The 27,351-nt window shown below is 38.9% G+C and overlaps 1 long non-coding RNA gene across 4 annotated transcripts in view; it reads left to right on the top strand.

Annotated features, from left to right (window-relative positions):
• LOC111096793 overlaps positions 1-27,351 on the top strand; it is an 87,084-nt gene that overhangs the window by 39,961 nt on the left and 19,772 nt on the right. For all 4 annotated transcript variants that reach the window (XR_005362549.1, XR_005362546.1, XR_005362547.1 and 1 more), the window contains exons 5-6: positions 26,148-26,274; positions 26,431-26,559. This is a non-coding gene — a long non-coding RNA (uncharacterized LOC111096793). The remainder of the gene's footprint in view (positions 1-26,147; positions 26,275-26,430; positions 26,560-27,351) is intronic.

The raw sequence follows: 27,351 nt of genomic DNA on the forward strand, positions 1-27,351 counted from the left end.
ATTACATTTTCTATTTTAAAAAATGGCCTCCTGATAGATTTTTCACTCTCTGTCTTTAGAAATAATCTCAAGTCAAAAAAGAAAGGGGAAAAAAAAAGAAAGCTTTTCAGCTTTAATTTCCTGCTAGTTTGTGAGAATAGATTTGGCAAGAAGAATGGCACCCATAATCACAACAAACCCAAGGAACTTGTTTGTTTTTTTTCCCACATCCAGCTAAGGACAGGGATCTTAATGCTGCTATCACTTTCATTTTAGAAGGCTCCTAGATTTTCACTATCAAGGGAATGTTCTCAAATAAAAAAAAATTAATGTATATAAACAAATTGATTTGCAACTAGTCACTCTCTAGCCATATCTTTTCAGAAAAGCATCTCATTTCTTTATGTAGCAATTGTAACGTGTGAGAAGACCCATTCTGAAAGGCCACCAAAAGCATCCTAGCCTAAGCCTGTCCTACTCATACTCCAACACAATAAGGGACAAAACACTAGAAATGACAGTCTGACACTAAATAGCTAATATTTTAGTCCTTAATTTCTCTTATGAAGAGGGCAAAAGAAAAGGATCCATATCATATCAAAAAGCTCCCATATAATGTGGTTTAAATAAAAAGAACCAATGCATTAGTCCTCCTATTTTTCAATTCTACCTCCCTGTGTATATGACCAACTAATCTCCATAAAACATTGCTCTGATCATTCAGCCCTCCTGAGTACATGGATTGGCTGCCTATCTGGGATATGCCCCGGGAAGGAGCATCATGTTAGTGGGAGTCACTCAGTTGCTCAAAAGTGTCTGTGTTTATTCAATGGTTATAGAATAAAGCTTAAAATCTACCTCAGTATGTAAGTTTCCCTATAATCTGTCCTCCACCTACCTTTGCAGCCTTTTCTCTCATTCCTTACCTCGTAGGACTGTGCTATCTCATAGATGGCAAAAATTTATAGATGGCTATTAAGCAACTGAAGTGTGGCTGTTCCAAGTTGACATGTGCAAAATCTATATGCCAGATTTTGAAGGCTTAGCACTAAAGAAGTCTGTAAAATAGTTCAACATTTTTAAGTTGGCTACACATTGAAATGATGATGTTTTGGATACACTGGGCTACAGAAAATGAGTTATAAATTTAATTTCAAGTGTTTCTTTTCAACACAACTAGGAGCAAATTCAAATTTGACATGGCTTTGGTTGTATTTCTATTGTTACTGTTAAACTTTGCACTTTGTCCCCACACTGCCCATACCATGCTTTCCACCTATTACAGTTATCTTTGCAATCTTTTTCTCATTTAGATGCTATCCATCCTTCAAATATCTGGTCAAATCTTAACTTCTCTCAGTGAGTCTCCATAACATTCTCTTTGGAAAACTGACTCTGTACAACTCTTACAGCATTTATCACCTTGTATTTGTTTTACACTATTTGTGTATATGTTGTAATACTCTTCAACCCATATCCCCAGCTGCTATACTGCATCTCCTAGAGGCAACTACTATGTCTGAATCATGATATCCATGATTGTTATGATTGTTGTTTTCCATAATATGTTGCACAATATCATGCACAAGGAAGATAGTAAATATTTCTTAGGGGAATGATAAATGGATGGATGGATAAACGCATGAATGAAAAAATGGATGGATGAATTAAGATGGTGCTTTATGGGCAAAAGAACAGATACACAGATGCAAGGCACTCTAGGTGGCTCAGCCAGTTGAATGGACCAACTCTTGGTTTTGGCTCAGGTTATGATGTCACGGTTGTGAGATCTAGCCCCACTTTGGGCTCTGCGCTCAGCATAGTCTGCTTGAGATTCTTTCTTTCCCTCTTCCTCTGCCCCTCCCACCGCTCGCATGCTCTCTCATTCTGTCTCTCTGAAGCTCTCTAAAATAAATAAATAAATAAATAAATAAAATCTTTTTTTTTTTTTAAAGAATAGATACACAGATCAATGAAACAGGATAAATAGCCCATAAATAAACCATACAAATATAGTCGACTGGTTTTTTGTGGGTACACAGCTTCAGTTTTGCAACATGGAAGTTCTAGAATGGGATGGTGGTAATGTTTGCAAAACAATGTGAATGTACTTAATGCCACTGAACTATAAACTTGTAAATGGTTAGGATAGTAAGTTTTATGCTATGTATACTTTACCACTATTAAAAATAATTTAAAGCTACACAGTACATGATTCCATTTATATGAAGTTCTTGGAAAGGCAAAGCTATAGAGATGGTTAACAGATCAGTGGTTGCTAGGGGTCCCAGAGAGGTGATGTTGGGAGGCTACAGTTGTAAAGGTGAAGTCTGGTGGATTCTTTAACCATTAAAACACTTGTGTATGACACAGTAATAGTGGATATATGACACTATGCATCTGTCAAAACACTCAGAACCTTAAAACATAAAGAGTGAACTTTCATGTATATAAATTTAAAAAAATCATTTAGAAGGCTGGGGGATCCCAGAATAGAATGCAGACTGTGATAGGAGAATCCAACTGTATTACAAATGTATAAAACAACCTCAATGAAAGAGGTGGGGGGGGGGAGTTATCGACCTAGGTAGCTTTGGGAACAAGTGGAGTCTGTAAGACTAAAGGTGGAAGGAGTTGGACTTAGCACTGTACTCCAGCTGATAAAATCATCTCATATGAGGATATGGATTAATAATTCTGATGCCATTATACATATACACTGAAAATGAACAATTAAATAAATGGACAATCATTGGTAGGATTCAGTCTTTTCATTGTTGGAGTGGGAATATGCTGATAAGCAAAGGACGAAGAAGGAATGATCTAGGTGGTAATGGATTAGTTGGAAACATTAGTATGTATTTAGGTTTAGCTTCACATAAAAGGCACATAGTTCAAAGAGAAATATTTAGAGATATGTACATGCATGTGGGTCAGTGTATATACATATACTTCTTTGCTCTGTCAGCTGAAAGGGCCTAAAATCAACCATGCTCTAGTAGCAACAAGCACATCTTGTCCAGATCTTGGTTTCTGCAGAAGCAGAAGCAACAAGCACATCTTGTCCAGATCTTGGCTTCTGCAGAAGAGAAAATGGCTGATTCTAGAAGGGAAAGCAGGAAATATACAAGATGAAATGAGATGATCTTTAAGCATCAGAAAGTAGAAAGGAAAAGAAAAAAACCCACAATGATAGGGATATTTCAAACTGAAGGAGCCCATGAGAGCCAAGGTTGGAACAATTCGAGAAATAAAATAAATATACAACCCAAAATATAAAATAAATACCCATAAGTCCATACTGATGTAAATATATGATTGATACATGATTGAATAAATAAATAAATGCATCAGCAGAGTTGCAAATAATTTATATAGATACTCGTCCTTCACGAAGGTGGAATGTAAGTACCCACTCCTTTTATATGGGCTGCATATTGTGATTTCTTTCAAAGGAACGCTGTATGGAAAATTAGAAAAAAGAGGACCTTACACTGAAGAAACCTGACAAATACTCCCCCAGCCAGGTAATCAAGGCTAACACTAACACATTCACAAGGTCAACATGTTGATCATATGTACCCATGATGTGATATGATAAGAGTGGCATTTTACCTTTGTGGTCTTCCTCTCAAATTCATAATCCTAATATAATCATGAAAAAAACAAAATAAACTCAAATTGAGGGTCATTCTATAAATGACCAGTACTCCTCAAAACTGTCAAGGTCATCAAAAGCAAGGAGAGTGTAAGGCAATATCACAGTCAAGAGGAGCCAGGAGCCGTCTTCTAAAAAAAAAAAAAAAAAAGGATGCCTGGATGGCTCAGCCAGTGAGTGAGCCTTTCTTTGGCTCAGGGAATGATCTCAGTTCTGCATAGGGCTCCCTGTGAAGAGCCTGTTTCTCCCTCTGTCTGTGTGTCTCATGAATAAATAAATAAAATCTTAAAAAAAAAAAAAAGAGGAGTCTAAGGAGACATGATGACTAAATGTACTGTGGTGTCCTGGATGGGATTCTGGAATAGAAAAGGGACGTTTGGTAAAACTAAGGACATCTAAATAAAATATAGGCTTTATTTAATAATAATATATTAATATTGGCTCATTAATTGCAAGAAAAATACAATTTAAATGTAAGATTTTAGTAATGGGGAATTGGGTATTGGACATATGGGAACTCTGTAAGATCTTTGCATCTTTTCTTTAAATATAAAACAATTCTAAAATAAAAAGAATTACTTAAAAATATTAATGGATTATGGATGTCTTCTAAGCCTTCTAAGAGGCTGGCAAAAGTTGAATTTTCAGTGGCATATGGAAGTTACATCTGTCAGGCTCTCCCTTGCCCATCACTGCTCTTCGTTTTGGAAAAGATAGTTCACTAACAACCACATTTCTTTTCCCAATTATAAGTTGATCTATCCCTACTCCTATCCCTATCATCAGGGAGAATTAAAACCCAGTCATCACCACTTTCTGTTTTCCTTAGCTATACTTTTCCTCCTACTCTTTCCCACATCCTGCAAACTTCTTCTGTTTTCCTTAACACCCTAATCCCTAAAATTCCCAGAACAAAACTTATGCTTCCTCCATTTTAGTAAACGCATATGAACAATACCTAAATTACCTGGGGAAAATATTTAACCCCATATCCATATACAGTGCAATTCTCTTGGCTTCCGAACAAAAGGCTTCCCAGCATAACCCATAATCTTGAACGTCTGAAAAGCATCAGTAAGATTTTTTTTTCACAATATGTCCATTTACCACATTCTTAAGGAAAGACTCGAGTTGAATTTTACAAACTAGAGCTAAAACAAAAGCAAACGAAACCATTAAATAATTGAAAAAAAAAAACAGTTAGGATTGTACCTCCTGGAATTTAAAAAAAAAAAAAGAGTTCCATAAAGAAAGATGTAAATTGGTTGAGTACTTGGGAGTAAGTAGACCCAGAGACCATTGTTAAAACCAGATATGCGTCAAATTTTTACCTGCAGTCAGTTAAGCCAGGGGTTAGCCCTGAAATGTCAAACAGCCAATGTGAAGGAATTTATTGCAAGAGATGTAACTGCCAATTGTGGCTGGTAAAACAAACTTTGCAGAGGACTCCTGGACTTTAATAATGATGGAATACAACCCAAGGCAGTATAAATTCATAATCTCTTAGGACAAATAGCCTTTAAAAATTCAACCTCGTATTCAACTCACCATTGAAATGAGGGGAATTTTCTATAGAAGTCACATGACATATTCATTGTATAGCATGAAACCTTCCATTAGCATGATCTCGGGCCCACCTACCCATTTGCTCTAATTTTGCAAGGTCGGTAATAACATCATTGAGCACATAAATTCTTGTATGGCTTGTGCTTAAACTGAGGTAGGTTTTAGATAATAACCGCCTACGAGAAATCTGTTATCATATTCTAGCAGTCTGTACACTATGTCGCTTTGATATTATACAAAAGGGACCTACCTATAATACTCAAATTGTCATTGTCACTAAACAAATTTCTTTAAATAAAGGCCCATAAAAATCCAATTAGATTGTGCATGGAACACCATTAGGTTGAAATGCTGCAACAGTAAAAGTCAAGATTAACTTAACCTTTTAAAAAGATTATATTACAGTCAAAGCCACACTGGCATGTGGAGGACTTTAAGTTAATTCTGTGCTCTGAAAAGATCAGGGAAATGGCAAATGTATGTATATCTTGAAAGCCCCTGGGGTGTCCTGGAGTCTGGTTACCATTTCCCCCTCCCTGGGGTTGATCACTCCAGCCCTGAAGGCCCAGGACACAGCACAGCTCTGTATCCCACAGTTTTGGTGGCCTGAGCGGCTGCATTAACCTCTCCCCTCCCCCCAGGGCCTTTGAAGTGGTGACAGGAAACTAGCAGTTATGTCGACTCCACCCCTTCCAAGAGAGTTTTCTATCCCTGAGTGTTTTAAACACTACCAGACCCAAAAGGGATCAGGTTTATGGTGGTATAATATCACCTTAGATTTGGGTGATATTGGAAAGAAAAAGGAAAGACAGAAGAAACCATTCAGGCACTTTTCATTGTATCACAGCATTATCCGTCAGGAGAGAGGGTTTTGGTCAACTAATTCCATTCCCATATACTGTCTCCTGTTTTAGATCTTGGATCAGACAATTCAAACAGTAGAAGATATACCACCTTAAGAAGCTTCTCTTCTATGGGATAGTTCTAATCACTGGAAATATCTGCTTTATATTGAGCCAAATTCTGCTCCCGGTGACTTATATCTGTTGGTCCTTTTGGGTCTTTGGGAACTATAGAAAATAAATGCCTATGTTCAGCTGCCACACAGCTGTTTAAATATTTAAAGAGAATGATAATAGTTTTTAAAACCCATCATTTCCTAATCATTTACTGGGTGACAGTAGTATACCAAATACTATATATATATAAGTGGATGAAGAGTTGTCCTTCAGCCCATTTCCTCATGGGAAGAGCACTGGATATGTTGCAAGGAAAACTTGATAGCACTTACATTGGGGAGGTGGGAAGGGGATTTGGAGATCCCAAAGGTCACACTCAGGACAGAAATACGTTTGCTATGGAAGGTAGATTCTGCTACATGAGTGGATCTTTGCTCTGTTAAGAATAATAGTGTTTGGTTTTTTGAATTAAAGATAGGAACTGAAAGAGGATGACTTGCTCTCACAGAAGAAGGTGAAGGTATTTGATGACTCCAGTATCCTGAGGAGCTAGAAAGGAGCCAGTGAGTCTGATGGTGGAAGAATCCCCCCCACCACATACACATTCCCATTCATCCCCCCTCCCCATTGCCACCATGACAAAGACTGCTTAGAAGAGCAGTATTTTAGTTTTTTTCTCTGAGAAGTGTACAATGTGAATCTTCTCATTGAAGTGGATAAAATCTTCAATGAAATTGACATAGTTTACCAAGGCTTCTGAGGAGATATTTTAGAGAAACCCAAAGGGGAGCTCATGAGATTTGCATTCAGCCGATTCTGGACCAGACTCTGGAAACACTGACATGGGAGTCAGAAAAGAGGATGTTCCAAATCAGTGTTATGCGGAAGGTGTTGCTGCTACTTTATCAGCAAGCGTCTCAAGAGTCAGAAAAATTAAGCGACTTGCTCAAGGTTATAAGTGAAGCCTGAGTCTGATATATATTTTTAAAATATTTTATTTATTCATAGAGACGCAGAGAGAGAGAGAGAGAGAGAGAGGCAGAGACACAGGCAGAGGGAGAAGCAGGCACCATGCAGAGAGAGCCTGATGTGGGACTCCAGGATCACGCCCTGGGCTGCAGGCGGCACTAAACCGCTGCGCCACCAGGGCTGCCCAAGTCTGATATTTTTTACCACATGACAACTCATCACATATCCTTTATGACTGAAATTTTCCCTCTAGTAGGCACATTTCTATTTTCCTCAACATTTCCCCATGACATACTTTCCACATCTCTCCCTATCCTTACCTTCTCTGTATACTTTCCAATAGCGAGGCTGTCTGGTTTTCCCACTTTCAGTTGAATTAATACAAGAATGCATATTAAAATAAAATCTTTAAAAAAGGGAGGGGACATCTGCATATTAAAATAAAATCTTTTAAAAAAGGGGCTCAGTGGTTGAGCATCTGCCTTTGGCTCAGGTCCTCATCCCAGGGTCCTGGGATCAAGTCCTGTGTTGGGCTCCCCTGCAGGGAGTCTGCTTCTCCCTCTTCCTATGTCTCTGCCTCTCACTGTATCTCTCATGAATAAATAAACAAAATCTTTTTAAAAAACGCAAAAATGCAGGTTATACATTTTTTTTTATTTATTTTTTATTCATAGAGACACACACAGAGAGAAAGAGAGGCAGAGACACAGGCAGAGGGAGAAGCAGGCTCCATGCAGGGAGTCCAACGTGGGACTTGATCCCGGGTCTCCAGGATCACACACCAGGCTGCAGGCAGCACTAAACCACTGCACCACAGGGGCTGCCCATGTTATACATTCATGATTAATGGAACCTGAGATCTTTTTCAACAAGTTTTGGGATTTTTCTGCATAAATTAAAACAAGTTCTTCCCATCCCTATTTATACACAACTGATCTTTTATAATACTTGTTATATTTTCCTGACTACTAAAGCAATGCATATTTATCACAGGCAAATTTTGAAATTACAAAAATATAAGAAAAATAAATATCATCTCTGGCTCCAACAATTATGGATAATAATTGTTAATGTTTGGGGACATATTCTTTCAGTCTTTCATATGTGTATCTACACAGATTTTATAGTTTCTAGTCTGAAACTAAGACCCAACTGAGGATTTATCATGTTTAAGTTTTATTTGAGGCTTTAAGCTTCTTACCACAATTTACCAAAATAAGTTTGAATTCTCTTGCTTTCATCAATTTGATTCACTACATGTAGCAGAAACCTACAGCCCTGTCCCTTCAGCACCCCTCTTACAAGGCTTGTCATCATATGAGGGCCTCATCTCTCAATTCTTAACCTGCCTTGACATAATCGAGCACAGTTGCCTGCTTCAGACATTTCCAGCTGGTCTCTTGATCATTCTCCTCCTGGTCCTTATTTTACTTTACTGATCACACCTTCTCAGTCTCTTCTGCCTTCTTCTGTGTATTTCCAGGTACCCCCAAGTTCAATTTCTCATCACCTCTGTGTTCTCTCAACTCCCCTCTCTAGGTAAGCTTGTCAAATCCCATGGCTTGAAAGGCTACCTCTAGCTCCCATTCTGTCCTGAACCCTCCCATAATCCCATACCCTACTGCCTGCTTGATGTCTCCTGGATGACAAAGGACATCTCAAACTAACATGTCCACAAGAAAACTCCTGATATTCCCCACCAGATCTGTTCCTTCCGGAACATTTTTGTAAAAGTTCACTAGTGAACTTTTGAACTACCCTTCACTCTGTGATAATTTTGGGGGTCATCTCTCTTCTCTTTGTGTCACACCCCACATTTAATAGAGCAGTACTGAAGGCGCATTGAGGGTGGCCACTGCTAACTCTCTTTACTACTAGAATTCAAAACACCATTATATTTCACGTGGATCATTGTAATAACCTTCTGCTTTCAGATTGCCACCTATGATCGTTTTCCACCCAGCAGCTAAAACCAGATCACTCCATGTTATCCTCTGCTCCAAACCTTGCAATGGCTCCCACCTCACTCAAAGTAATAATCCACATTCTTTACCATGGCCTGCCAGGCTCCTCTTGAGCTCGTGACCTGGGTCCAGTAATCTCTCTTACTTCGTTTCACCCTGACTCTTCCCATTTCAATTACATTGGCCTTGTTCTTTTGGAATCCAAGCCTTAGGGCTTTTCAATTCGTGTTCCCTCTGCCAAGAACAACCTTCCAGGTATCTTCTCTTCCCAGGTATCTGCTCAAATGTCATCTCACTGGAAAGATCTTCCCTAACCACCTCTATAAAATAGTGTTTCCTTTTTTTCCAGGTCACTCTATCCATTTATTACACATTTTTCTTCTATATTACACTTGTCACCATTTTATTATAATATTTAAATTTGTTCTTTGTTGACCCTTTCCATCTCCCTCCAGCAAATATGTGCTCTATGAGAGCAGAGACATTTTTTTTTCCACTCCTGTACTTTTAGTGCCTAGAAAAGTGTTTGGAACATGCTAAGAACTCAACTCACCTGTGTTGAATGAATGAACTAATAAATATATGAGAATTTATTTCTTGATCATAATGGTTTGGTCTTGAGAAGGCATAAGGAACAAACAAAATAACATCCCTTTGCCAAGGATTAAGAGAGTGTGTGTGGTTTACAAGGTAACAGACTCAAGTGCTAACAGGAGCCATGTTTGTCTCCATTATGTGGATTTCAGAAGCAGAAAGCTGCTCTGCAAGGAGTAAGAGGAAATAATCACACCATATATAATATAAAATTGAAGATACAGTGCTTATATCAGGTACTAATTTATGGGTGAGGAAGCTGAGGCACAGAGAAGTGACTTGCCCAACATCATGTAGAGCTAGGATTCAAAATAGAGTCTGCACTGATAACCACTGTACTTTATAGCCTTCCCAGAAGCTTTGGTTCTTATGAGTCTGAGGCTTAGTACCTTTGCAATTAATTTCTGTTTCAGTTATTTCTCATTGAGTGTCTTGCCACCAAAAGAATCCAATTAATCTGCTATTTCTCTTAGCTTTATGTTGATAGCAAATCTGAACAGCATAACTTCATTTAAGACATTATGAACACAGTTAAGTGGGATATAAGCTCAGAATCACACACAAAAAAATGATTCTGACATTTCTCTGTTGTCCACAAGGTTATCATGGAAAATATTCATCAAACACTTTGTTGAAATGGGGGCGTTGTCACTATAGTATTCTCCTGAAGCACAAATCTAATAATTGTAGCAAGAAAGAAGTTCATTTGACCTGACTTGTTCCTTAGGAAACTACCTGAGAAATTTTTCTAGACACTGGACTCCCACTCTGTAGTATCCAATAGTGTCCACGTGCTTCTTCTTCCCCAAAATAGGAATGTTTACTTGTTTTCTGGCACCTCTCCCATTGCCGATGATATCTCAGAGCAATCTGTAAGATCACATCTTCAATTTATCTTAGTAATTTGGGATAGAAATATTCTGAGCTCACTGAAGGTGGTGAGGTAGATTATCTCTGATTCCTGGCCTGCTTGACATCAGCTGGCTTTTTTTGTGGAGGGTGGGGTGGATCTATTTTCCTGGGTGGACAATAGAAGGCAGAAGGAAAGTTCAGTTCTTGTCTCTGTCATCTGCTAACTTTATGCCACCTTCTCCATATGGTGGGCCAATAACTTCCCTGTTTTCCTTGAGCTTTAAAAGAATTTGTTCTTGTCTTTAGTTTGTTTTGTGAGCCTCCGCTTAGCCTGGGTTTTAGACTGCCTCATAAAATTCCCTCAAGTTGAGCCACTTTGCTTTACAAATCAATCCTTCATTTTTTTAAAAAATCTTTTGTACAGAGCTTTTTATAAACAGTTGGGCTCCTCAGAGAGCTGACTATATAATTACATTGATAAGCTTGTCAGATAAAATACAGGATGTCCACTTAAATTTGAACTTCAGATAAATAGCAAATAATTGTAGAGTGTACAATATTTGGGACATACTTATACTAAAGAAATTCAGTGTTTCCCTGAAATTCAAATTTCACTGAATATTCTGTAATTTATTTGCTAAATCTGGCAACCCTGCATATTGATTCTTTTTTGTTTGGTTTGCTTTGGTTTTAAATAGTTTCAACTTTTCTTTCTCACTTGGAGTGCAACAATATAATCAGAAGTTCAGCTTCAGAAACTTTCCTTCCCTCTTGAGTTGGGTTTACATTTTGCTTTATAATGTTTTAGATGCCTGACCGTACTAGTCTGCTTGAGCTGCCATAACAAAACCCAAATTCAGAGGCGTAATGGCATTTATTTGCTCATACTTCTGGAGCCTAGAAGTCCATGATCAAGGTGCAGGCTATTACAATTATCCACTGCCTCCCAAATTCATTGCTTAAAGGTGGCCCTCAGGGCATCAGCTTCTCCTGAGGCCAGAGCCCTTCTTGGTAGCACTGTTTCCCTCAGTAGGGTGACTTTCTGATGCTTGAGATAGAAAGGGTGCCAGAAACTGTCTCCTTGTGCTGAAATAAAGGTAGAATTAGAACAACAGAATATGGGGGTCGGGCAATCAACACCCTCTGCTGCAAATAGGTGTATTATTATTTTCATTTTTCAGAAAAGAAGACATTTATTTATATGCCAGCATCTCTACCTGGTTCTGGGTTATAGGAATCCATAACCAACACAATCCTTTCCTCATGGAACTTACTCTCAACAGTGTAGAGGGGTTGAATAATTAATCTGAAGTTAAGTAATAAGTAATGGAGCTGAAATTCAAACCCAGGTCAATCAATTCCATTTCACCATGCAACGTCTCTTCTATTAGCTTTTTATCTATGATTAGATTTTGGAGTTATAAAGGACACTAGAGGTCATCAAATCAACTATTTGACTTTAAGTTAGAAATTGAATCCAAGAGATTTTTACACAACTGTAACAAGATCATACAACAAATATGAGGTGGGAAATGAACTAGAACTCAGATCTCTTGACCTCCATTCTAGTATCAAGGTCAGGTATAACATTTTACAACATCCCCTAGAAACTCTTCCTATAACTTCCATTATTTGACAGCTTTATTGAGATTAAATTACATTGACTGAAATAAACTTCACATATCTAAAATATGCAAATCGACATGTTTTAACACCCTTATACACTCATAATCAAGATAATGAGCAACAATCAAGATATTGAACATATTCATAACCCCCCAAATTTCCTCCTTCCCTCATATACTTCCTTACCCACCTTCAATCCCCAACACCCAGTGATCTGCTTTCTATCACTGTAGATTTCTTTTAATTTTCTAGAGTTATAAATAAATGGAATCATGCAGTGTACTCTAAATCTGCCTGGCTTTTTAACGTCAGTATACTTATTTGAGATTCATTAATGTTGTATGCATAAATAGACCTTTCATTTTTATTGCTCATACATATGTGGATAAACCCCAGTTTTGTCTTTTGTATCCATTCACTGGTTGATAGACAAACTGTTATTTCCAGTTGTTTCCTATTACAAAAGTCGCTGTGAACATTTAAATACATATCATCATAGTACCTACAAATGGAACAGCTGGGTCATCTTTTGTAAGATGTTGCCAAACTGTTTTCCAAAGTGGTTATGCCTTTGGACATTCCCACCAGCAGTGGGAGGGTTCCATTTTTTTCTTTTTCTTTTTTATACATCCTCATCAACATTTAGTACGGTCATTCTTTTTAATTTTAGCTCTTTTAGGGCAGCCAGGTGGCTCAGTGGTTTAGCGCCTGCCTTCAGCCCAGGGCATGATCCTGGAGACCCGGGATCGAGTCCCACATCAGGCTCCCTGCATGGAGCCTGCTTCTCCCTCTGCCTATCTCTCTCTCTCTCTCTAGAGCAAATAAGTAAAATCTTTAAAAAATTTTAAATTTATTTATTTATTTATTTATTTATTTATTTATTTATTTATTTATGAGAGATAAGAGAGAAGGGGGAGGGAGAGAAGGAGAGAGAGAATCCCACGCAGATTTCCCAACAAGCACAGAGCCTGATGAGGGACTCAATCCCACGACCTTGTAGTCATGACCTGAGCAATTTGATTATGATGTACCTTTGTAGACTTTATTTGATGTTTCTTGTGCCTGGAATTCATTGAGATTCCTGATCTGTGGGCTTTGGGGTTGTCACAACTGGAGGATGGATGGGAGGAGAGAGCTACCAGCATCTACTGAGTAGAAGCCAGAGATGCTGACATCCTACCACACAGAGGACAGCCCCCATAACAAAGAATTATGCAACCAAAAGTATGAATAGTGCTGGGATTGAGAAACCACACTCCAACCCTTTCCTGTGATTCTTTGTCCAGTTTTCTGGAGTTCCTTCACATGCCTGTGTTGATTAGCACAGAGCTGCATTCTTGAGGGGGACCCTCTGTAGATCTCTGGAGCTCTTCTCTATGTGGCTCTCTCTTCTCTATTACTCTTATAAACTGTAGCTACCTTGTTTTCTCTGGACTCTTAGGTCTACCTCTGCAATGCAGGTAGTTTTCTGGATTGGCCTGGGTTCACTTTCCCTGCACCATGGCTATAAAACTCATTCAGGGCAGTCAGTTGGGAAGACCTTAGGCTCACCTCATTTTTTGCCCATTTTTCAAGATTAGTATCCTTTCTGGCCCAATGTCCAGTGTCTCACAAATTATTGTTTCATGTATTTTGTTCATTTTTTGGTTGTTTCTGATGGGGAAATGAATCTGGTCCCCATTACTAAATCTTGGCTATAAGCTCAAGTCCCATAATTTCTTTTTTAAATGTATCATCTTGCCTTGCCTTACCTGTTAGCCTGCCAGTCTGCTGCAGAGGACTGTTAACTATGAAAGTACATAGCAATTTTCATGTATGTGTGCCCAAAAGTTTCTGTGCTTGCACAATGTATAGACGCATGGCACCTGTTACAATAAGCTGTACCTTACTTGCCTGTTCTTTCTACTTCCAGGATTCTCTTATGGTTCTTGAATTTTTTAAATAGTTTACCCAACAAGTACTTTAAAATTTCAAAAAAATAAAATGCCCTTGGCCTGAGAATTCATATGCCAGTTGTAAGTTTTATTTGATGGTAAATGGCTGAAATAGATGCCCTGGAGAGAACTGGTCCTTTTGGCAGCACTGGCCTTAGGCAAAATTGTTAAGTAGGTGAAGTATATCTTCAGGGAGCTCTTAGATTCTGCTGTCTATCCTCCCTCTATTCCAGAACCCATGAGTTCTCTCCTCTAATGCTAGAGCAAGGGCTGTTTTCAATTTTTTTTTTTAACATTTAGTTGTCAGTGATTGATAAATTTTTACGCTTCTTCAAATATTTGCATTTTCACAGAGAGAAAAACATTAAGGCAGATAGAGAAAATTGGTTTTAACTGCTTTGATTGGAAGTGGCTCCTTGGAGTTGTATTGAGAAGATGATTCAGCATAAAAGAACAGTGATTGATTAGTGATGTCTGCACATACAAACACAGGAGGTGAGAAATTTGCCATCCTTGCTCTAATCCTGAAGTGTTCATTCTATTGGAATATTTCCAAGCACTAGAAATCAAGTGTAAAAAAGACTTCTGGGGACAATTGAAACTCATTAATGACCTTGCAATCAGCCCAAATAGGGCTGTTGTATAGCATCGCATAAAAAGTTGAGAGTGCTTTTTCTAAGTGTAACAAGAATCTAGTGAAATATCATAAATAGAATATAACGCCATCGAGGTCTTTTATACCAATCCTTTAGTGTGTCTGTGGCCTTAGAGAGTATTCTTTTTTGTTCCCACTTTACCTTTTAACTGTCTTCTTTAGGGCTTATATAGTAACCCATGCGAAGTAAGCACTTCCAGAACCACTAAAGTATTTGTTTCATACATTACTGTCTTAATGAACTGAAAAATCCTCTAAAGCCCCAAATGTTTCACTTATTTATTTCCAAGCTGTTTGATGCCTATGTAAAATAACAAGCATCTTCTAAATTAGAAAGTAATTCATTTATTTCTGTTTACTTTCCCTAATATGAAAAAATAAAGTATGTGTTGTCTTTCTGGTATGGGATCACAGAAAGGATGAATATTCTAGACTGATCTTTCTTATAAAGGTCAAGCTTGGAAAGGAAATGAGCAGAGTGCTTAGTACCAGGCACTGTACTAGCATTTTCACATATGTTGTCTCATTAGTCCTTACTAAGAGTGCTAGAGGGAATGGCTGTATCATCCTTGTCACTACACATCATTGGAATGCCCCAAGATTCCACCAGCCTAAAGGTGTGAATGAGATCATGGTGATGGTAATATGTACAGGTTGTTGGTTTGGAGGCTCCACCTATATTACTGGAGTCCTCAGTGCCACCCTTATACTGGCCCCTTGAGCTATCTGTAGGCATCTCTCCATAGCTATGATTAGTTCCTTGTGTGCTCCTGCCTCAGCATCCCAAAAGGTACCCTCTGCCAGCCAGCCGCCAGGAGAAGTCCCCTTGCCACTGCTCTGATGCCAGGGCCCTCCTTAGGAACTTGGTTTCTATAGCTCTAGTGCCTTTCCTGGCACTCTAATGTTACATTCCTCCATGCTGCTAAATGGTATCAGATCTCCTATAGTCTTCTCCTCTGTTAAAGACCCATTACACACTTGCAGAAATGGAAGGATATTTTTCTCCTTAACTTTCAGTTGACATTTGGTGCTTCAGGCTCTGAACTCCACTGCCATACTCCAAGTTTAAAAACAAAATCCCTTTTGAAAGCAACTTCTTCAGCCTCTGCCCATGGCCTTTCTCATCTTCCGTTGGCTGAGGGCAATAACTTATTCTTTTTTCCATTCTTCCAATATCGTGTTAGTAGGTATGAAACTTCTTCCTTACAGGTGTCCTTTCCCTCATGCAAATTAACCCATGCAAACAAAGGTCTGGGAGGGAGGGATCCAGCCCCCCAATTCAATGTCATGCCCCCCTGATGCTAATCCCAATTCTGGCTTGGCCACAATGCCCAGATAGTGACGGTCATGGAAACTGACAATCAGAGTTTGGACTGTTGGCCTGAACTCATGCCATTAGCATGTGATCTCCCGCAGTTCAACCTCAGGACATTTCCCACAATGGCCCCATGCCCTGTTACTGTGTGGTGCTGCTTTCATCTCAGAGCATAGAATGACTGTTGAGATTTCTTCCCCACCTTTCTCAAATGTATTCACACAACCCCACATTTTCAGTGGCAGAGTGTGAGGTTGAGTCCCTGTTGCTCTCTCTTTAACCCCTGTCACTGCATATAATTCAAAGTGCCCAGTATTAGGCTTCATGGCATTTTATGCAATTTTTCCACAACAAGGTCTGATCTGCTATGAGTTAAATATGAAAAGTAGCCTCCATTTGGGCTGTGCTCTCTTAGAGGTTGCAAACTTTCCATTATTTAGCTATGTTGCCTCATGTGAATATGGCAACTGCGGTAGGGCCATTGTTTCTCAATGAGGGCTGCATGATTATCAGGTTTCTAAAAGCTCTGTAAACTTCAAACAAGGTGTGCTATAATGAGCCTCCTTTCTGCAAAACAAATGCCCATGCAGTGATGACTGTCCATATCTGTGGAGCTCCTTTCTTCCCATGACATAGATTTCTTCTCACACAGAACCCTAATGAGTCTGTGTGCAGTGGCACATCCACGTGGGTATTTGCAGCCAATGAGCTTGATTTATTCATTTAACAGAGAGAAGGAAAAAGAGAGACTGTCTTGTATCCCAAAATAAAAGACTTTTTATTCAATACAGTTGGAAAAAATGCACATGTATATTATATAATTTTTAAAAGCTGCAGAGTGTGTCTGTCAGGAATTCAATAATTTTTAAGATATCTTGATGGAACTATATGAATATACTCTTCAAGGTAATAATTAATTCCCTAAGGAGAGCACTCATTAAAAAAAATCATGTTACCAGAGAGGAAAGAAAATACTAAAAAGCTAGGAAATTGCCCCATAAGGTAGATGACAGTTAAGTCTTTTGGAAGCCTAGAGAGGAAAATGAAGGCTTTAAGTGTAGGTCATTGATTAAGAATTTGCTCTTCGAGATAAACGTTGGATAGCCATATATTACTCTCATAAAGTCCTACTGAAACATGTCCCAGGGGTTTATCATATGGTGTCTATGTTGGCAGAGATTCATGTCACACGCAGAGAAACTGTGTAATACGAACAGGAGCCCCAAATGGCTGTGGAGGCTGTGGAATGAAACATGAATCCGGAAGTAAAAGGAAATCTATGGGACCATCAGCCAATTCTCTTTCCCTCCTTTTCTTCACCTTCTCACACTCTTCCCTCATGTGGCTTGATAAAATATGGGAAACTCCGAGACTCCCACTGATAGGCTTAGAAAGACATGCTACCAGTGTGGTTCTTAGGGTACAGTGTGTAGGAGACAAAGAAACTCTCTTCCTCTTCTTTGCCCAGGTGATATTCCTGTGTTTGGCACAGATTAGGAGACACAGAGCTAATTCTTTTGTGGCTTTATTTTGCACAGAAGTTGTTGTAAAAACAAATACTGTCTTGGTTCTTCAAAAGAGTAAATGGCTCTGTCATTTTGATGTTGGTGACTCCTTTCTTTGGCTCTACCAAGCACTATTGGAACAGGACTCTCACTTTTCACTTCCATCTTCCGAATTTAGAAGTTTGGAACTTCCCCAGGCTCACCAATACCAGCAGCTCTGTCTTCTCTGGTCCTTTTAGTTGAACTCATAGCTCTGTCGAAGGTTTAGGATTTATAAATAAGACCTCAGAGATGCTGGTGGAGTGAAAGATTAAGGATTTGTCTTACTTCTCAAAAAAGGATAGAAGGAAGTGTGAATAGGTGAATATATAAAGTTATACCCCAGAGCTAGGATAGCTTCTCAGTTTTTATAGTTTATCCTATGAGGATTTCTTAAATTTTTGTTTTCCCTTTTATGTCTTGGTTTCTGCTGTTTTTTATTTTTTTATTTTTTTGGTTTCTGCTTTTATAAGTGAGTAACTGGGTTTATTGTCCCCTTCTTTTTTATCATAAGTCATTTCAAATCCATTAGTGGGAGAGGGTACAAACACTTCACAGTTTAAACTAATTAATTTAAAAACTTGGAAAGTAGAAGGAAGTGGAGAGAACTTTGATCTCACACCAGTGCTCTTCTCTTCACCTTGTATGGTTGCTGTTATTTCTAGGGTGAGTCTGAGTAATGCAACAAGTTCCTCCCACCTGGCCTGCCCCAGCCTCCTGCCTGTCCCTTCCAGTTCTTACTTCACGGGCTGTATTCTTGGCACATCAATTCACTGAAAATGCCATATCAAACAAGATAAATTTAATTCCAATTTGTGATACCCCTAATTCAATGATTTGAACAATAAGAAAATACATTATCTCTTAGGACAAGAGGTCCAGAGAGGGGCTGCTTAGTTGGCATAATCAGAAACTCAAAAAATTCACCAGTGGTATAAATCCTTACCTCTAATAAACTCTTTCATCTGATATTCTCAGCTTTGGTTTCACCCTATGACTAATTTTCCTCACTGTCACAAAATGGCTGCAGCAGCCTAGAAGCAAGAGAAGTGTCTTCTGGTGTTAAGTAAAACAAGGTCTCCTGGGGGCATCTAGCAGATCTTACCTCCCACCTCCTAGGGGAGACCTGGATCACAGCCCACCCTCAAATTAGCAATGCAAATGAGATTGTTTTTAGACCACTGGACTGCACACAAATTATCCCTGATCTGATGATTGGCTCACCAGCCCTGGAAGATGGCAGTTGACAATATCAGGCTTCTATTAACAAGGATGATGTTGATAATGGATAGGGTAAAGGCCACAAACTATGTCTGCCACACATGCACATTGTAAAAGAAATCAAACCAAACAAAATAAAAAATCAAGTTCTCCCATCTGTCACCTGTGGTTCCTCTCCCCAAAGGTAATCAGTTTTTTTTGTGTATGTATCCTTCCATTAAAAAAATCTTAATTTGTAATCGCCATACATATGTAGCTGCCATTAAGTATGTACATAAATGAAATCATATACATGGAGACTTAAATATCTCTAAGAACTTCCACATCAGTCCAACCAAATCTACAACATATTATTAATAAGTCATAATACTTCATTATATAATCAAATTGCGATTTATGTAGCCAGCCCCCTACTAATGGACATGTAGATTGTTTCTAGCTTTGGCTTTTGAAATTTTTAATATTAGAGATGATGCTTTATTGAACTTTGTTGTACGATTAACTGGTTATATTTTCAGGATATATCCATAGTGCAAATTTCTTATGATAGAACTACTTGGTCATTTAAATTTTTGATTTATTTTTCTGAATTGATCTTCAAAAAGGAGGCATCAATGTACATTCACATTCCAAAAGTCTAAGAGAGTATTTGTATGCTACATCTTCGCCAGGCCTGCACAATACTTTAGTACTTGATTTTTCTCAATATAGTAGATGAAAATGGTATCTCGCTCTAGTTGTATTTGATGTAAATTTCAAATCTGCTCATGTCACTCCACTGGGTAGAATGCTTTGATAGTTTTCCTTTGCTCCTAGCATCCACGTTTGCTGTTATGCCATGTGTGGCTGCATGATTTGGCCGCTGCTGACCACTCCATTTTCATCCCATGTGACTTTTCCAGCCATTCTCTACATTCTGGACACATTGACCCCTCTATTTAAATGGGATAAGGAGATCCTGTTACCTTTGTGGTCCTTGCTCATGATATTCTCCATGAAACCCTAACCTCCTGCCCCGAGCCTCCCCACACCTATTCTGTCTTGTGCTGCCAAACTCCAGCCTGTTCTTCATACTTCACCTTGTTTGAGGAGACTTCTCTGGACTCCTGGGTTCTTCTTTTTATATGTTGTCATGGTACTTAATAACACATAGTCATTGTACTGAATGAATGCATAGTGTAAAATTTGTACAATCATTATTTTTTAAAAATATCTGTCTCTGGGCAGCCCGGGTGGCTCAGTGGTTTAGTGCTGCCTTCAGCCCAGGACCTGATCCTGGAGACCAGGGATCAAGTCCCACGTCAGGCTCCCTGCATGGAGCCTGCTTCTCTCTCTGCTTGTATCTCTGCCTCTCTCTTTGTCTCTGTGTCTCCCATGAATAAATAAATAGTCTAAATAAATAAATAAATAAATAAATAAATAAATATCTGTCTCTTCCACTACACCATAACCTCTCTGAGGCCATCTCTGTGTGTTGTTGCACTCTCTGTGCTTGGTGCAGTATCAGGCACACATACATTCTTGAGACATGAACCATCGAGTGAGAGCAGTGGATACAGTGAGGATTGAAGGAAGCTGAGAAGATTTGGGGAAAAATTGCTGAACTCTGTATGCCAGTGCTGCAAAAATGTTTCCATCAAAACTATTCCAGAACCTTTGCTGTGAGCCTGGACCTTCACTGAGTGCATTCGGGCCCACATAATGGGTGCAGAATAGTCTAGGCACAAAGGGCTATACACTCCTATAAAGTAGATAGTGTCTATAATCCACTAACAAGGTGCAAAAGGGGTAATTTTATTACTATACAATTCAAATTAACCTCCAGAGGATCATCTTCATTCTGCAAGAGGAGATAGAAACTTCATTTTGTTCTACTTGGGGTTCTCATCATCCTTGAGGAGTTTGCTGAGCTCCAAGGGGCTTGTGTGACTGGGCTTACGTCATCCCTGAGAGATCTATCTGTCCCCTTCATTGTTTGATTATGGGCCATTGTGCCACAGTGATCATCATGTAATATCTTCTTACTGCTGGTAGCTCTCCTTGCAAGCAGGCAGCTTCCAGCATGGATTTTTGCTTAATGGGGGAACACAAGAACTCCACAGTGCTCTTTAGTGCCCCTGGCGACCTAGAGGTGGTAGGCACTGATTCCTCTGCCTTCCTGGGTCTATAGGGAAGGAGCCTCTTGCAGGAAGATGGGCACAGAGTTTCTCCCAGGGCCTCCACACTTGCCAAACGCTATTGTTCATTGAGCTCTCCTCTCTCCTCATGCCCTCCAGCTTGCCTTTCTACCCCAGACTGAGGGAGTCCCTACCTACACTCAAGGGAAAACACTTATTTCTCTAAATCTGATGCTTTATCTCTGTCCTAATCCTCTAAATTCCCCGAGTTTAGGTTTTGGAATTAAAAAAAGAAGAAGAAAAAAAAGATCAGAGACTGACATTCTTCTTCCTGCTTTATACCCTGTCCTACTCCTCCAGTGAGACCATGAACCCAGGCCAAAATCCTGCTGGACAGAGGTGTGAGGGCAGTCTGAGGAGGGACAAGGAAAAACCTGAACGAAAACGACACAAAAGAAAACACTGGCTCCTCTACTCTTTCAAAAATAATACCCCATCCCGAATTTCCAGTGGCTGGAGGGCAGGTGGTGGCAGTTAACATACTAAATGCAACCCAGAGGTTGAGAAGACGAGCAAAGATCGTCTCTCAAAGATCTCCAGATTTCTTTCTTAGTGAACAGCAACAACAAAAGCACATTTTAGAGCAGACCAACAAAAGTTGAAGCCAGATTTATGGAAATTAAAGAACTTAGATTCTTCCTGTATAGACTCTAAATCTTGTCGTAATCTCTATCTATTTTATTTGGTTTCAATTCCACAAAAATGAGAAAAGCAGTACCAAGCAGTGTTTCTTTACTTGCTTCTGCTCATTTTCTATAGAGTCAAAAATAACAACATTCAAACAACATGGAGGCCGGAGGGTGAAAAAAAGAATGAAAATCCTCTGTGAGGGCAGCTCCGGTGGCTCAGGGGTTTAGCATCGCCTTCAGACCAGGGCATGATCCTGGAGACCTGGGATCGAGTCCCATATCGGGCTCCCTGCGTGGAGCCTGTTTCTGTCTCTGCCTCTCTCTGTGTGTGTGTCTCTCATGAATAAATAAATAAAATTTATATATATAAAAAAAGAAAATCCTCTGTGAGAAATGGTACAAATTATTCAATATCATATAAAAATATATGTAGCAATTTTTAAAACTATAGTTAATTAACCTAGAGTACATTGTGGTTCCTCTGAAGTCATTAAGATGTGTCATGCAAATGAGCATTTAATAAGGTCTTTTTAAACACATCTTTCACTACACGGCCCATGAAATTTCTGAAATGTTTCATTTCTAAAGTACACACCAAGTTTGTATATGCCACTTTAATTTGCATTTAGTAAACATTTATTAAGCTTCTATGTCATACTGTGCGTAATACTTTCACATGATTATCTCATTTCATCTCCACAATAATCCAGTAAAGAAGGTATTATTATTACCACTTTGTAAGGGTGAACTCTGAGGCTTAGATAATTTAAGCAATTTGCCCAAGTCACACAGCTCGAAAGCAGTGAACCACTCTTCAAAGTTAGGTTTTCTGTCTCTACTTTCATTGTAAAGTCCTCCACATAGCTCATATAAATCAGTAATTTGGTCATTTCTGAAAGCAAGATTTTAGGTGAGTCTATAAAAAATTGGAAGTGGGAAAAGAGTAAGTGAAGATTGCTTGATAAAGAGCTTTGACTGTTCAAAAGGGAAGAGAATTTGAAAGCAGCTCCAGAGAAAAGTAACCTGAGGAAACTCTGGTTAAAGCCAGTGGTTCTCAAACATTAACATACCAGAATCACCTAGAAGGCTCGTTAAACAGGATATCAGGACTCCATCCAGGAATATTCGAATGATGGGTCTGAGGTGGAGCTCAGCAATGTACATTTCTAACAAGTTTCCCCAAGATGTTCTTGCGGCTGATCTGGAGACCTCACTTTGAGAACCACTGCTTAAAAAATGGAATATTTGCATGTCTGAAAGACAGAAGTAAGTGAGTAAATGTAGAGTGAAAAGACCACAGGGTTAATCTGAGAGAAGAGAAAAAGGGTTGGAGTAGTGAGGAAATGCGGAAGCTTACCCACATTGTCTTATTTTGGTTTGGTTAGCTGTTTTTATTTGTTTATTTTAGAGAAGGTAAAATTGTTTCCCAAGTTGGGCAGAACTCCTGCAGAGTGGGGAGGGCTCAGAAATGATATAGTGGATGTGTGCCGGGGATCCACAGTAGCATTTAAATGACCACAGAACATCAGTGAAGGGCTGGCTGAACTTTCAGGAATCATCCTGTGTGCCTGCTTTCCTCTGCAGGCGCAGTTCCCAGCCCAGGAGAACAAGGAGCATTCATTATTCCATTTATTTTTATTTTAAAATTTTTAAAAGATTTATTTATTTATTTGAGAGGGCTGGGGAGAAGAGGGAGAGAATCTCAAGCAGACTCTGTGCTCAGCAAGGAGCCCAACATGGGGATGGGGGTAGGGGGTCATCCCATGACCCCTGAGATCATGACCTGAGCCAAAATCACAAGCCAGACGCTTAACTGACTGAGCCACCCAGGCGCCCTTAATTATTCCACTTAAATTACAATATGATGTGATGGTTCATTTTATGTATCAACTGCACTGGCTAAGCGATGGCTAATTAGCTGAGAAAACATTATTTCTAAATAAAGGTATTTCTGGAAGAGATTAGCATTTGATTCACTAGGCTGAGGAAAAATGTGCACCCTCACCAATGTGGGTAGGCATCATCCAATCCAACGCGGGCACCCTGATGGAATAAAAAGGAGAAGGAAGTGTCAATCCTCTTTCTCTCTTCTGGAGCTAGGGTGTCTACCTTTTCTTACTCTCAGCTAGGAGAACTTCCGGTTTTCTGGCCTTGGGACTTGGACAGAATTATACCACAGGCTTTCCTGGTTCTCTGGCTCGCATATATGGCAGATCATGGCACTTCTTGCCCTTCTATTAACTATATGAGCCAATTCCTATAATAAACCTCCTCTTAATATATACATTTATGTATATTCCACTGGTTCTGTTTCTCTGGAGAATCTTGACTAATATCTAGAAATAAAACTTGCCGACATTGGTATTATTTTACTTTTAAAGATTTTGTTTATTTAAGAGAGCACAAGCAGGAGGGAGGAACAGGCTCCCCACTGAGCAGGGAGCCCGATGCAGGGCTCGATCCTGGGACCCTGGGGTCATGACATGAGCCGAAGGCAGACGCTTAGCCCACTGAGCCACCCAGGTGCCCCTGACACTGATTTTAGATATTCATTTGGCCATTTCTTTTTTCACTCATTTACTAAAAATGGGATCAGAGAACATCACTCACCAAAGAGAGTAACTCATTTTAACCTATAGACCTAGGAACAACAGCATGTCTAAACAAGTGTTTGTTACCATCACTCACGTACGGATATCTGCAAATAGGAAGCCAGGGCTCACAGCCTGACCAGGGGTTCTGTTGGGTATGCAAGTGATCAGCAAAGTATAAGAGATCAGACTCTATAGGGGTCAAAGTGAAGTTGGTTGGCAGCCTCATCTCTGTGACAATGCACTTCTGAGACACCTCCAGAAATTTCCTGAAGCCCTTGGTCAGCTATAGTTTGGGCCTAGTAGAGGGATGCTTCTATATATGTGCTTAATGAACATTTCTTGTATGTGATCATTCTAATAGTGTTTGGTGAACAATTACTGTATTTCAGGAAGATTAGTAAGTATTGAGAAAAATAGAAATAAGGTACATCTCTGCCTTACAGCAGCTCAGTGTCATGGAGGAGACAATATAAATAGAAATATATGTAAAATAGCCGCAGGCCTGGTGTGAGGAGAGAAAAGTTGATTTGGAGGGGAAGCTTAAAGAAAGATTAGAAGTTCTACAGATAGTAGAGTAGAAAGAAAAGCCTGACTCGCAGCAAGAAATTAGAAAGAGAAATTTATGCTCTTTTTTTTTTCCTTTGGAGGGTGGGGATAGAAAAATCAACCTTTCTTGAATATCTATGATTCATTTAGAATAGCGCTTAGAGTCTTTCATGTGGTTTCACTTACTAAACATGGCAATTCCGTGAGTTCATCTTAAAGATGTGGGAAGTCTAAGATGTTCCAAATTTATAGAAAGTCAGAAGAACCAAAGCCTTTAATCATTTTTCTGATAGAAGAAAAACTAAGAAACCTAGGCAAGTTTCTTAGCTTTCTGTGCTTCTGTTTCTTTACCTGACAATTGAGAAAACAAAATTTACCTCAGAGTGTTGTTGTGACATTAGCTGTTTTGTGAAGCATCTAGTCCCTTATCTGGCATCATGTTCACATTCAGGGAATAGTAGCTATTCTTCTGTGTCTTCTTCTCATATTATTATTAACTCGCCTAGGGTCATGTAATAAGTTAGATTTATGATTTAACCAAAGTTTTTTTAGATTCCAGAAGACCTGCCTGTCCAAAGCCTATGCTTGTTTCTGCTCTGATTTTCAGCTATCCATTAAGAGTAAATGTGTGACACTTGTGATAAGCTTCAGCCCCAAGTCTGAGGCAGCTGATTGCCTAAAAAGAGAATAAATTTTGCAATGTGATATATCTAGACTTGAGTCTACATCACATCACTTACAGATAGTTTGATTTTGAGCAAGCGGTCTAAACTCCCCAGTCCTTTCCTTTTCTGCAAAATGGCATAGGGCTGGAGAGTTAGGAGTAAGGACACCTGAGGTCCTGTCTGTGCAGATCTGGTTCAGCAAGTGATAGAGTTCTCTTACCTTTGTCAGATTCATGCAAAAACTTCGGCTCTGGCTTCTGCTGAACTCTCCCTACAAGGAGTAGACCATACTCTGAAGGAAGGTTCTAGCTCCATCACAGCTGAAAATAACACCAAACTATTAGAAGACGGCTATTATTTTTATTCTTGTAGAATTCTTTGTGTATCTGCTTCAAGGTAGTTGATGAAACAGTGGAGAATATCCTTCATCCTTCCTTATCCCTACTGTCAATATTGTTCTAAGATTCAAAAAGGACCAGGGAAGAAGTTTCTAAGTAATTGACTTCCTTGAGTGTTGAACCAGTGGGATAATTTCTAAAGGACTGATTATGATTTGGACTGTATGTTAGGAGTGGTAAATGTTACACCAGTTGAGTATTAGTAGTGACTATGAGTAGTTTTTTCAGGGACTCTAAAGTTATTCTGGGGCCTTGTAGCCTGACTTTAATTTAATATAAACTGCATATGTTCTGATCCCTAGGTCAAACAAGAGACTGGATATGATTCAACACTTTTTGTCCATTGGACAATTAATGTGTACCAATGTCATCAGTCCAATAAAAGCAGATGGGGAGTGCGGCAAGCTTTTGCCCAATAAGAGGAAATGAGTGAGTACCTGGCTGGCTCTATTGGAAGAGCATGCAACTCTTGATATTTGGGTTGTAAGTTTAAACCTCATGTTGGGTGTAGAGATTACTTAAATGAATAAATACTCCAAAAAAAGGAAAAAGAAAAAAATGAGAACTCTTGGTCATATCTTTCAGAACATATCCACATGCTTCAAGGAAATGTCAAAATGGGCCATTTACCTCAGGTTTTGGGATCATTTGAAGTTCTTTAACATTTCTGCCTTTCAAGAGAAAATTGCCATATATATCACCTCACATCCTTTGGTAAGTTGTTCTGTTCAAATACCAAACCAGATTCTTTGTTTTCTATTTTCAGATAGGAAATATTAAAATAAAAGCATTTAAAAATATCCTTACCAAGTGGAAATATTCATAATGACATGATGTGGCCTATATTTCTTTTATTGAGAAAGACATTTCAAAAAATAAGACAAAAAATACCATAAGAATCTCAGAAATATTGATCATTTATGGGGTAGATCTCTATTCCTGAGATCTGCTCTATCTGTTGAATTAATGAGATAGCCGTAACAAGCACACATTAGTTATATATTTAATTTTTAAAAATCAACATAAAAATTAGGGGGCTAAGATAATTTAAATCCCTTTAAGCAATGAAAAAAAGTGCTCTTATTCTTCTTGTGTTCTATGTCTTATGGTACAAATGTTCCATATAATTTCCTGGATAATGTTTACCTATATGTCTGCCTATACACTAACCTTAATAAATTTCTAAAGACCGAGCCCCTAGCCAGTGGAAGACAAGCTGGTAATGCCAGGTCTATACCGACAGCTCATCAGAACAGTCCAAGCTCCCTTTTCTGCTTGGATGTCATCATTCTGTGACTATGAAAGCATAAAACTGGAGACTGTTCCAGCAGGTCACTGTCGCTACAACTTGCTCAAACAGAAATAAAACAGCTTTCCATGCTTATTGATCTTGGACTTTTTGCCATTTTTATGCTCTGTTGACCTGAAGCTCAGTAAGGATGTATTTTGTAAAAGGAGCTGAAAGTTTTCTTTCTCAGTAGATGAGACATTTCATATTTTGGCTGC

The sequence above is a fragment of the Canis lupus genome, chromosome 7, assembly GCF_011100685.1.
Source record: "Canis lupus familiaris isolate Mischka breed German Shepherd chromosome 7, alternate assembly UU_Cfam_GSD_1.0, whole genome shotgun sequence".
Taxonomy (NCBI): Eukaryota; Metazoa; Chordata; class Mammalia; order Carnivora; family Canidae; genus Canis; species Canis lupus.